Raw genomic sequence first — 12,939 nt, 5'->3', positions numbered from 1 at the left:
TTGAACATATATATCAATATTGTAAAAAATATCAATTTTCTAATCATTTCAAACCATATTGCCCAGTCGTATTATGTAACATGCTGTAAAACAATAAAACACTGACTATTGCTTAGGCTAGCATGCAATCACTGAATTGTTTTATATAGTGAAACAAAATTAATTAATTAAAAATTAACAAAATACAATACAAACGAATAAAAAGTGAATCAAAATGTGTTATCTAATTACTATAAACTAAATTTAATCAGCATTGTTTACACTAAATCTACCTTCTAGCTGAATCTAGCTGACAGACTTAAAGTACTTCATCCTTCCACAGCAGCACAAAGGAGCACTGTCAGACGGAGCCAAGTGAAGGGTGGATATCAGCTTGACATTTGTCTAGCACTGCATGCTGACCTTGATTTCACATGGCCCCATCAAGGGTTTTAGATATTTGCAGAGAGATTATAAGAAAATAAATACATTGCATAGTGTTATTCTTTGTCATCCACATTTTAACACTAACAAAACATGTAGGACTGTGATGTTTAGAAATACTTTAGGATTAATTAACAGACACCACCAACAATAGCATATCACAGTGACACCATTTGTTCTTTCTTTTTAGCCACCAACAATTGGCCTTACCTTAAAGGAGTCTGGTTACAACTCTGTGCCCATACAGCGAGAAGGGAATGAAAGCCAGGAAGGGAACACAAAACAGATTTCCACAGGGATTTAAACAGCTGAGAATGAGAATGAATCCGACAATTTGAAAACAATTCTGATCAACTTTCACAAAGTCCATTGAAAAATTGCTGAACATGCAGCATTCTCATTTTACAGGAGAAACAGAACTTGCACACATGGCTTCAATTGCTGAGGGAAAAGAGTGGATAGCTGGCTATATTCCATGAAAGAAGGACAAAACAACAAAATGAATTTTCTTATTTGTTTCTCCTCGAAGCAGTGTACACTTAAATGTGTTTTCAAATGATGTTTCATAAACGTAGAGTGAGAAAAGGCTATGGTAGGAAGTCAGAAGGAAACCAATTTGTATATACTACATGGATTCAAACCACCAACATCAAATAATTACATTCCATAATGCAATAAAAATGAAACATTTATGAATCTTGTGTTCTAGAATAAATCGAGGTTTCTATTATGTTTTCAGTGCCATGCACCTGTTACCCCTCATCTATCATGACATCAGAGACTGTACTTCAGCTATATCCCTGCCCTCAAAGGCTGCCCTTCTCAATCAGAGAGAAAAAATCCAGACAAGAATTTCACAGGGTTATATTTGTCCTCAAGGCCAAAGGAAAGGGAACAATGCCATGACGACACCATGAGACAAAGGGTGTAGCGCTAGCTGGGCAGAACAGTGGTGAGTGATAATTTTAAGTCCCTGACCTTAGCTCTCACCCGACAACAACTCCAACACTTTATTGTCTACAGGAGAGGCTGTAGAAATGCATTTCACCACTTTTCACATGACTGACCTTCGCTAACATGACAAGTCCAGAGCTGTTCTCAAAGCACAATGTATGAAGAGCAAATTAGTCTTATTAAGTCATTAACCTTGCTTGTCTATCACCCTTCTGTTTGAGATTTATAATAGGGACACTGAATTGACAGGTGCTGTTTAGAGGAAAGAAAGAATCATGGAAAAGAAAGTGGATCCTTTAATTAACTGTTTGTTTTCACATACAAACAAATCCACAGACAACAGACAGTCCACAGACAAATCTAAATATTGAAACTATAAAATCACACTCAACAGATCTAATTGAATCAAGTCAGTAGCTAGTAAGAGATTACATAAAATTACCTGTTCATATGAATAAAATAAGAGTCACTTGATATCAAGCCTGTCCCTGATCCCCACCTCTTGCCCTCCCCTTTCTTTGTACCTTGTATTGTCCTTGCCTTGTTTGTCACAAGGTGAAAGCACCAAATAGCAGTAGTGCATCCTGCCCAATTAGGAGAACGCTATTTTTAATGTGCAACCTTTCTCCAAAAATCCATCCCTATTAATGGAGGGAGGGCTAATGTCAGCTATGGGGCTCATAAGCTTGATTAAAGGTTGAGAGTCAACGGTAAGAAAAACATTTATATCAGTGGTTTGGGAATTGAAATGTTACAGATGTCTTGACATTTGTGGCCTTAGCTATAAAATATTTTGGTGCAAAGTTTTAGTGATATACTTCACATGTATACCATGTTCTTTGCAAGTGATACGATAGTTGTAATGGAATAATGTTTTGCTTTGTTATCTGGTTTGAATAACAAGACACTGACTGACCCTGGTCTCCTTTGGACCACCCTCGGTAAAAGCTACTTTTGATTCTATCTGAAGAGTCTTTAATCATGACTACACTACCCTCAACTTCAGTCAGGACTTACAGTGAATTTTGCTTGTTTATGTACAGTTGTCGAAATTTAATTTATACATGATTAAGATCACAGATATTACGGTGGTACAGTTATACCATATACCTTGTAATTATTGCACATGTGGTATGCTAATGGCTAATGTAATACATGAAAAGTTATGACACAAGTCCTGTTGTACACATTCTATAACAATTCTGAATACACAATGCTGCTTTATGTTAATGATAATACTGTCATCAGTAATGGCTCAACATTTGTAAATCCATAACAGGTTGAAAAATGGGTGACGCTGCCATGAAATAGTTCGGGGCTGCTGCTCCTTATCTGAGTCCTTCCTTTGAGTCATCAAAGCTTCCATCATCAGTCATGATGGTGACAAAGTCACTGCTGAAACTGAATTTGGAAAGGTAGATACATTTTTGGTTCTGCAGGAGAGAGCTGATGTACAATGTTTACCTTCCTCCATGAGCCCGCTGTGCTGGTTAACCTCAAAGAGCGTTATGCGGCATGGATGATCTATGTAAGACAATAAAACCTTAACTTCATTGATAAAGCATCAGTTAATAAGCAACATACTTACGACTAAATAACACATTTTTATCCTCCTATTATCTGTAACCCTACTGTTGAAACTATGAACTATGAAACACCTACTCTGGGCTGTTCTGTGTGACTATCAACCCCTACTAGTGGCTGCCAGTCTACAACCAAGAAGTGGTTGTTGCCTATAGAGGAAAGAAGAGGAGTGAAGCTCCTCCTCATTTTTTACTGATAATTTGATAATTTCTCTTACTGAAAACCAGTCAATTCTTATTACGTAAGTCACACAACCAACAAAAACCTCTTCAGTAGTTAAGAGTCTAGTAGTTATAGGTCTTGGCCTAAAACTTTCTGTATCTCTTCTACTCAGCAGAGAATCCATTGCTGGAAAGCCTGTCAACATCAAGCGTGTCATTCAGTATTTTGCCAGCATTGCTGTTGTCCCGAGTGGGAAGAAAGATCCAGCTGCTGAGAAGGTCTGTATTACGAAATATATTTCTGAATATTTCACAAAGTATCATTTGTAAAGTACAATTACACTTCAATTAAAAATAAATTCTAAAAGCTGAGACACCTTGTAATTTTACATACTCGGCACTGAACCTGAAGTTGTGATATTGTTTGACAAAGTCAGGGTACCAAATCATTCATGCTAGAAGCCTTTGATAATGCCAAGGAATGACAATTCCTCCAGATTTGTGAGTGTCTGTGGGATTGCTAATGGTAATTTCTAAATTGAAGTGAATCAACTGGACTAAAATGAGTGGATCTCGTCCTCTTAGGGTACATTTATATTTTCTATTTTGAACATGTAAGAGTCTGTCTATTATTGACTCTGTTTCCCCTGTTACAAATGAACAAATTGCCAACTGGGTACCATCATGCATCATTGTAACATGAAGTTCAAGAAAAAGCAGCGAGAGGACCAGGCAGAGGCTGATGGCACTGAAGGTGAACTACACAGCCAACAGTGATCTTTTATCCCAGCCAAAAGAATCAGGGATAAAAGAAAGATGAGGACCTTGAAAGGCAGTGATGACTTTGATGAATAAATAACAATTTGCAGTCTTTGGTTTAAGGAGAAATGATTAAGCCTGGTCGTACTGTAGACCACTTTATTACAGTTCAACACCTTTGAGCAGCTGTGCATCAACTTCACCAATGAAAAACTGCAACAGTTTTTGTGCTGGAGCAGGAAGAGTATAAGAAAGAGGCCATTGAATGGTATGGACTTGCAGGCCTGTATTGACCTGATTGAAAAGGTGAGTTGTGAAAAGTACCATATCAGGACATTGTCATTTAAGTGTTGTCATTCATTCCACGTTTAAAACAGTGCTATGACATTTGTTTTTATACTGTAATGATTTTTACAGCCAATGGGTATCATGTCCATCCTTGAAGAGGAGTGCATGTTCCCCAAAGCCTCTGATGGCACCTTTAAAGCTAAGCTCTATGACAACCATCTAGGGAAATCCAGTAACTTCCAGAAGCCCAGAGTTGTCAAAGGAAAACCAGAGGCCCATTGTGCTCTAATGCACTATGCTGGAACTGTTGATTATAATATCAACAACTAGCTGGTGAAGAACAAGGATCCTCTGAAAGAGACAGTTGTTGGACTTTATCAGAAATCTTCTCTTAAGGTAGTTGCTACCCTCTTTGCAAATTATGCTGGAGATGATTCAGGTTTGTATTTAAAAAGGGAGTAGCATCTTAGTTTAAAAAGGATTATCAATCTATCATGTGGAAGAATGGTACAAGGGTAGAACTGTAGAATGAAGAAACTTTAAATATAAATACAACATTTTACATGCACTTGTTCTTCTGTATGTCACCTATACCGTTTAAAACTATCTTCAATATATTTTTTCTATTTAAAAGTCTAATGATAATATTTTATTTAATTCAAAAGTCTGGTGGGAAGGGCAGAGGTGGTAGCAAGAAGAAAGGTTTATCCTTCCAAACGGTATCAGCCTTACATAGGGTAAGATCAATGTAATTTACAGTTTGTGAAACATTAGCTAATTGAGAGGTTCTTCTCAGATTTAAGACCTCAGAGAATCCATAACCATATGGCATTATGATGTTTATAATGGTACTGTAAATGATAATGTTAATTGCAAAACAATTCTGTCCTCTGTGGTGCACTCACAGGAGAACCTGAACAAGCTGATGACCAACTTGAGGTCTACTCACCCTCACTTTGTACCCCCAATGAGACCAAGACTCCTGGGGCCATGGAGAATCCTCTGGTGATGCACCAGAATATCCATGCCTTCATGGGGGTAAAGAATTGGCCATGGGTGAAGCTGTTCTTCAAGCTCAAACCTCTGTTGAAGTCAGCAGAGACTGAGAAGGAGATGGCCAACATGAAGGAAGCATTTACCAAACTGAAAGAGGCTTATGCAAAGGCTGAAGCTCGTAGAAAGGAACTACAGGAAAAAATTGTCTCTCTTCTCCAAGAGAAGAATGATTTGCAGCTTACAGTCTGTATGTTTGCCTATCAGCATTACAAACAATATTAAAATCAAACAGAGTCTGCCAATGTGTAATACTGTGGGCCTTTTCAATAACAGGAGCAAGATAAGATAAGATGTGATACTGAAGAAAGATGCGATGGGCTGATTAAGAGCAAGATTCAGCTGGAGGCAAAAATCAAAGAGCTGACGGAAAGGCTGGAGGATGAAGAGGAGATGAATGCAGAACTGACTGCTAAGAAGAGGAAGCTGGAGGATGAGTGTTCTGAGCTGAAGAAAGTCACTGATGACTTAAGAGTTAACTCTGGCTCAAGTGGAGAAAGAGAAGCATGCCACTGAGAACAAGGTACTATAAAACAACATAATTATTACTTCTGTTATATATGTCGCACAGAATGCTGATGTCATGGGTCTTTTACTAAAAATTAAATCTTTCCTTGCAACAGGTAAATAACCTGGTCGAAGAGATGGCTGCTCAGGATGAAATCATTGCTAAGTTGACCAAGGAAAAGAAAGCCTTACAGGAAGCCCGTCAGCAAACACTTGATGATCTACAAAGTGAAGGAGACAAAGTCAACACTCTGACTAATGCCAAGGCTAAGCTGGAGCAGCAAGTGGATTATGTAAGAACATAGTAAATAAGAGTGTGTTGGCATGTTTTAAAAACAATCAAATAAAAAAATTATATTGTGAATAAATAAAATACTGTAATTATCACCCACCACGGCTCGAAGGATCCCTTGAGCAAGAGATGAAAGTGCGTATGGACCTTGAGCAAAGCAGAAGCTTGAGGGAGACCTAAGGTTAGCTCAAGAGTGTATCATGGACCTGGAAAATGACAAGCAGCAACCTCTGAGGCTGAAAAAGTAATATGAAAACTGCAATTGTAAAAACACAAACAGATTTAAAACTTTGTGTCAGCTAGTACATTTTACATCTTTTGATGATTTCAAAATCTTTCCTGTAGATAACTGAAATCAGTCACAATGTGAAATCAGTCACTCAATGGCAAAATAGAAGATGAACAAGCGATGATTGCCCAGCTCCAGAAAAAAATAAGGAATTGCAGGTAATGTTAAATGAGATGAAGATTTAATTTGCTTTGCAGGGATGTGACATTTGGCTAATGTCACAATTTATATGCTTTTAATGCAAACTTTTGTTTTGGTCAAGGCCCGCATTGAGGAGCTGGAGGAAGAGCTTGAGGCAGACCGAGCTGCCTGAGGCAAGATGGAGATGCAGAGAGCAGACTTGGCCAGAGAGCTGGAGGAGGCTGGTGGAGCAACAGCTGCCCAGATTGAGATAAACAAGAAGAGGGAGGCTGAGTTCCAGAAACTCTGCAGAGACCTCGAAGAGGCCACTCTGCAGCATGAAGGCACTGCTGCCACACTCAGGAAGAAACAAGCTGACAGTGTTGCTGACCTGGGAGAGCAGATTGACAACCTGCAGAGAGTCAAGCAGAAACTGGAGAAGGAGATAAGTGAACTCAGACTGGAGCTGGATGATGTGGTCTCCAATATGGAAGATATTGTGAAGGCAAGAGTAAATGTTATTGTACTAATTGGTTGATTAATATTTTACTTTGTTAATCTCAGACACATTTAATTCATTTTGAAATGGTTCATGTGCCATTGTTAATGATTTTTGTTTTCAGAATAATTTGGAGAAAATGTGCAGGTCTCTGGAAGACCAGATGAATGAATATAAAACAGGCAGACGAGGAACAGCGTACCATCAATGACTTCACCATGCAGAAAGCAAAGCTTCAAACTGAGCATTTGATTTGAACAGTGTGTTTTCTTTGCATTTTATTTTTTTACCACAATTAGGTGAACTTGCAAGGCAGCTTGAGGAAAATCATTCCCTCGTGTCTCAACTCACCACAGGGAAACGGTCCAAATAGCAATGAGACCTCATTTAGTACAGAGTAAATGTTGGTACATGAGAAACATTAAGATATGCTTTCATGCCAAGAATGCATTAGCCCATGCAGTGCAGTCTGCTCGTCATGACTGTAACCTGCTCAGGGAGCAGTATGAGGAGGAGCAGGAGGCCAAGGCTGAACTGCAGCGCAGCATGTCCAAGGCCAACTCTGAGGTGGCTCAGTGGAGAGCCAAGTATGAAACTGATGCCATCCAGAGGATTGATTAACTGGAGGAGGCCAAGTGAGTAAAATATATTTTCACATGAACAACTCAATGAACTCAATGAACCCTGAATAAATTCCACCATAATCTATAAGTATGATGGCTTAGCGTCTGCAGGAGGCTGAGGAGGCTGTTGAAGCAGTGAATGCTAAATGTTCCTCTCTGGAGAAGACCAAACACTGATGCAGAATGAGATTGAAGATCTTATGGTGGATGTGGAGAGGTCTAAATCTGCTGCTCTGGACAAGAAGCAAAGAAACTTTGACACGGTTGAATTTAAAATACATATGACAATTTTGCTCTTTTAGATGAAGAATTAAAGCATAATGACCTTAAGCATACATATTTCAGATCCTTTATCTAAAATGTAAACTGTCTCTCAGAATGGAAACAGAAGCATGAGAAGTGTCAAACAGGGCTGGAGGACTCTCACAAGGAAGCCAGGTCTCTGAGCACTGAGCTCTTCAAACTGAAGAACTCCTATGAAGAGGGAATAAGAATCTGCAGGGTAATACCAGCTCTATTGCAGAATTTGCTGTAATGACTAAACCATTGAAAATGTTACATTTTGTTTCTCAGAGGAAATATCTGACCACACTGAGCAAATCAATGAGGCTGGAAAGAGCATTTATGAGCTTGAGAAGATTCGAAAACAGTTGAAGCAAGAGAAGTCTGAGATACAAACAGCCTGGAGGAAGCAGAGGTTTGTTGAATGTTCGAATGGTTGACCTTATGAACTCGAACATTTTTTCTGGAGCATGAGGAAGGGAAGATTCTCAGAGCGCATCTTGAGTTCAGCCAGATTAAGGCTGATATTGAGCGCAAGTTGGCTGAGAAAGATGAAGAGATGGGGCAAGCAAAGAGAAACCAAAAGCGAATTGTTGATCATCTTCAGAGCTCTCTAGAAGGCTGAGACTTGCAGCAGGAATGAGGCCCTCCGTTTGAAGAAGAAAATGAAGGGAGATCTTAATGAGATGGAGATTCAGTTTAGCCAGGCCAACAGGCAGCTGCACATCTAAAGGTATGCATGAACTGGAAAAGAAGCTATACAATTGCGTACATAACTCAAATTGAAATTCTTTGGGTTATCATCAATAAGGATACTCAACTTCAACTTCAAATCAATGATGATATGAAGGAAAACATCGCCACTGAGATGCAACAACCTGCTTCAGGCTGAAGTGGAGGGGCTCAGATCTGATCTTGAGCAAACAGAGAGGTCGCAAACTTGCTGAACAAGAGCTGGTGGATGTTAGTGAGAGGGTGCAGCTACTGCACACACATAAGATACAGTAATTAATTGTTCTAGCATGTTTATTTTACATTCACTGTCTTCACAATGCAAATTCTCTTTAGAACACTCATGAACCAAAAGAAGAAGCTGGAAGATGATACATCCCAGCTTCAGACTGAAGTGGAGGAAGCAGTGCAGTAGTGCAGAAATGCTGAGGAAAAGGCCAAGAAGGCCATTACCGATGCTGCCATGAAGTATGAAAGACGTATCAAGAAGCTCACCTATCAGGTAACTATCGATCTGGACCAAAGTCTATTCATGCTATCAAAAATACTGCTGAGGACGCTGTTAAGTACTGTGAAATTCAAATGCCAAACTTGCATCTTACCAGTCAAACTAAGCCTTATCTGAGCAGATATAATACGTAACATATTTGGTGTGTCTGTTCTACAGGAGGAATGGGCCAAAAATAGATCACTGATCACTGTACAAAAACACACAGCTTTTATAACTTTATTCACTGATGATGATGATGATGATGATCAGATCGAGTCTGAAATGTTTCTTGAATCACAGTAGCTCCATTTGCAGCATCAAAGAGTGAGTACTGACTGATGCCCGACCTCTCTCTTGCTCCTCTACCACCTGATACTCCTCCTGTCCCTGCCTGAACCAGAGTCAGAGCCCTGGTCGGAGCCACTGTAAATCACCTTGGTACTGTATTACATGTCGGCCCTGAAAACCTCCCCCTCTCTGTGTTCCAAAGTTCTTGTGCTAGCAGTGTAAACAACATCACTCAACAACTAACTGCTGCTTAACTAGTTAGTGGGTATTTTAGCAACAAGTGAAGCTATCTATCCATCAGGAAACTCCGAGAGAGTGAAAAAGAAAGTGCTAAATAAAAACAGAGATCAGACGAGAGTCAACATCACAGAGCCATTTTTTAAGAGGGCAAGAGCGGAAGCGGAATGTTTGTTTCCATGGCTATCCTGTTGTTAGCCTCAGCTCTCTGTTTTTAATTAAGCTTTCTTTTTCTCTCTCTTCTCCTCCAAGGTCTTCCTTCATTTGGCTTGTTTTGTAGTCTGCTATACGCCATTGTAGGCAAAGGAGGTATTGGAAATGTATCCACTGAGCCTAGCAGAGAGGAAGGGAGCAGAGCCTTGTGAAGAAAGGATGAAGGCGAAGCTGGATGTGGTCAATGCCCCACTGGACCACCAGAGTCCACAAGCATTAACACACACCAGTTCACAAGCACAATAAGCACACAGTGCACAATAAAAATAAAATAACATAAGCTGCGCCATAGCCCACTCCTGCACCGATCTTTGTGATAGAGTATCTTTGGTAGTACGCTGTAAATTAGATCAGCTGCTCACAGCAATCTTCTGTATTATGGGGAAACAGCCAGTTTACTGTAAAATCATGAGGTAATTTTTTTACAGCAATTCATTAAGGTGTAACTAGTAATTAATCTGCTGTATTATGGAGAAGCAGCCAGTTTACTGTAAAATCATGATGTACTTTTTACAGTAATTCATTAAGGTATAACTAGTACATAACAGGTTACTGTGATTTTCTAAAGTACATTGTTGGTTAATGTGATTTTCTACAGTATAATTACTATGATTTTCTACAGTAAAAAATTTGTTACTGTGATATTTTGCAGTACATTTTTAGCTACTGTGACTTTCTACAGTTCATTGTTGGCTACTGTGATTTCCTACAGTACATAATTTCTTACTGTGATTTTCTACAGTACATTGTTGGCTATTGTGATGTTTGGAGGTCTGTGGAGCATGATGTGCTGACGTAAGCATATTGTCTCATTTCTGGTCACTGATGTTTGTTACTAGTAGCGTATTTATGCTGCTCTAGCTCATCACAGTTAATTTTGTTTGATTCTTCATTATAGTGACTAACTATCTGCTATACATTTAAACGTATACTAGTTCTGCTCAAGCACTCATAGCTCTCTCCTTCTTTTAACAACTTTCTTGCTAATCCCACAGTTTACACGCTATTCAGTTTTGCTAGCTACCATTCTTTAGATTAGCAGCTAGCAATGGCTTCTCCCTCTCACTCTCCTGCTCTCTCCTGCTTGGTGTCTCAAATATTTAGCTATTCCTCTGCCTCCATTAGTGATGATGGTACATGTAATAAATGTAGTTTATTCGTAGCGTTGGAGGCGAGGCTTAGTGAATTGGAAACGCGGTTCCGCACCATGGGAACTCAACCATTAGCTGCTGTAGTTAGCAAGCCCCCAGAAGCCGGTGTGGACCAACCAGAGGTAGCTCCTGTTAGCTGTCCCCTTGCAGCTACCGAGCAGCCTGGAAACCAGGGAGGCTGGGTGACTGTCCAAAGGAAGCATAGCCCTAAGCAGAAGCCCATGGTTCACCACCAACCTGTTCACGTTTCTAATAAGTTCTCCCCACTCAGCAACACACCCGCTGAGAAACCAACTCTGATTATTGGCAGCTCCATTTTGAGAAACGTGAAGTTAGCGACACCAGCGACCATAGTTAAATGTAGTCCTGGGGCCAATCAGAGGTCACTAAAGTTAATGTTGAGTCGGTGTATACATATGCAAAGACAGTGTCGGACCAAACCTGACCAGTGATTACATGTTTAGCCGCATGTTTGCATTCCGCCGCTGGCTGTCGAGGTGGTGTCCAGCAAACGATGTGGGCTTTGTAGATAATTGGATAATTAGTGGACCTAAACTATGAGAACCCAGGAGGCAGAGTTGCAGTCCTACACGCTTCTCTGCGCTTCCAGAGCAGTTACCCACCCAAAACTCCTTAGTGACCGTGTCTGCCCTCTTACCACTTAAAAAAATCAAATCAAAAGTTAACAGAAAAGGAGTTATACATAAAAACCTAAACAAAAACACTGAATGACTCAAGCCTAATAGTCAACCCTAAACCTAAACTAAATTATAACTCATTTGAAAGCCTTGTTCTTAGTCACAACCTGGAAAACATGACAGCCAATTCTATTTGTTATAGTGCACCATTTTCGCCAACCAGGCCTCTATGGCCTAAGAGGTACAATTGGGATCGACTTCTCTTATGGCCTGGCAGAATAGGATGGCTTTAGATATGCTGTTGACAGAAAAGGGCGGAGTCTGCAAAATGTTTGGGGATTTCTGTTGTACATTCATTCCCAATAATACTGCCCTTGACGGAAGCATTACCAAGGCTCTAGCTGGCCTTACTTCCCTGTCTGAGGAGTTGGCTGAAAATTCAGGCATCAACGATCCGTTTAGTAATTGGGCAGATCATTATTTTGGTAAATAGAAGGCCTTATTCATATCCCTAATTGTCTCCATTGCTTGTTTTGCAGTCATTTTAGTGTGCTGTGGCTGTTGCTGCATCCCCTGCTTACGTGCATTGATCAACAGTCTCATTACCACCGCCCCTACTAAAGGGACCCACCTCCCTACCAAATTCCCCTGTTAGGTGAAGATTTGGAGTCAGATGAGGAAGAAGAGTTACAGGGGGTACAGGTAGACGGGGAAGGGGGTTGTAGTGTGTAGTTGCACCATTTTAATTGTGTTTATACCTTAAAAGGTGGGATTTGTGAGAATTAATAACTTAAACAAAGGTTGCATGCCTATTATATTAATACCATGTTGAAACGTTTGAACACACATACACACACGCAGGCCATGAGGCTTAACTTTTTAAGGCATTGTTCTACAGACCTGCTATCTGCAGGAAAGAATTTGACTAGCTGTTGCTACAGACTTACACTGATACAAAGAAACAGGAATATCAGAAAGAACATCATGTACTGCGAACATTATGTACTTATGACCACAAGGAGAAGTAGCAGTTATGGGGAGCTGCGCAGTCAGTAAACAACTCACTAACAGAGGAAGTGTAGGGTTCCTCCCCCTAGGGTGCTGTCACCTCAAGATGAGTGGAATCGTGTGCCAAGAGGCTGGGACCAGCCTGTGCACCAACAAGGGAAAGCGTTTCCAATTCACTAAGCCCCGCCTCCAATGCTACAAATAAACTACATTTATTACATTTACTATTATCACCAAAGGAGGCAGAGGAATAGCTAAACATTTGACACACTGAACAAGAGAGAGCAGGAAAGTGAGAGGGAGAGAGAGAAGCCATTGCTAGCTGCTAAGCTAAAGAACGGTAGCTAG

General features: G+C 40.1%; 1 pseudogene; it reads left to right on the top strand.

The window, feature by feature from the left end:
* Positions 1-2,754: 2,754 nt before the first annotated feature.
* Positions 2,755-10,649, top strand: LOC122886718 (annotated as a pseudogene).
* Positions 10,650-12,939: the final 2,290 nt, after the last annotated feature.

Source organism: Siniperca chuatsi, linkage group LG13 (genome assembly GCF_020085105.1).
Source record: "Siniperca chuatsi isolate FFG_IHB_CAS linkage group LG13, ASM2008510v1, whole genome shotgun sequence".
NCBI classification, from domain to species: domain Eukaryota; kingdom Metazoa; phylum Chordata; class Actinopteri; order Centrarchiformes; family Sinipercidae; genus Siniperca; species Siniperca chuatsi.
Note: the sequence above shows the minus strand (reverse complement) of the source record. Positions and strands in the feature narration are given on the sequence as shown.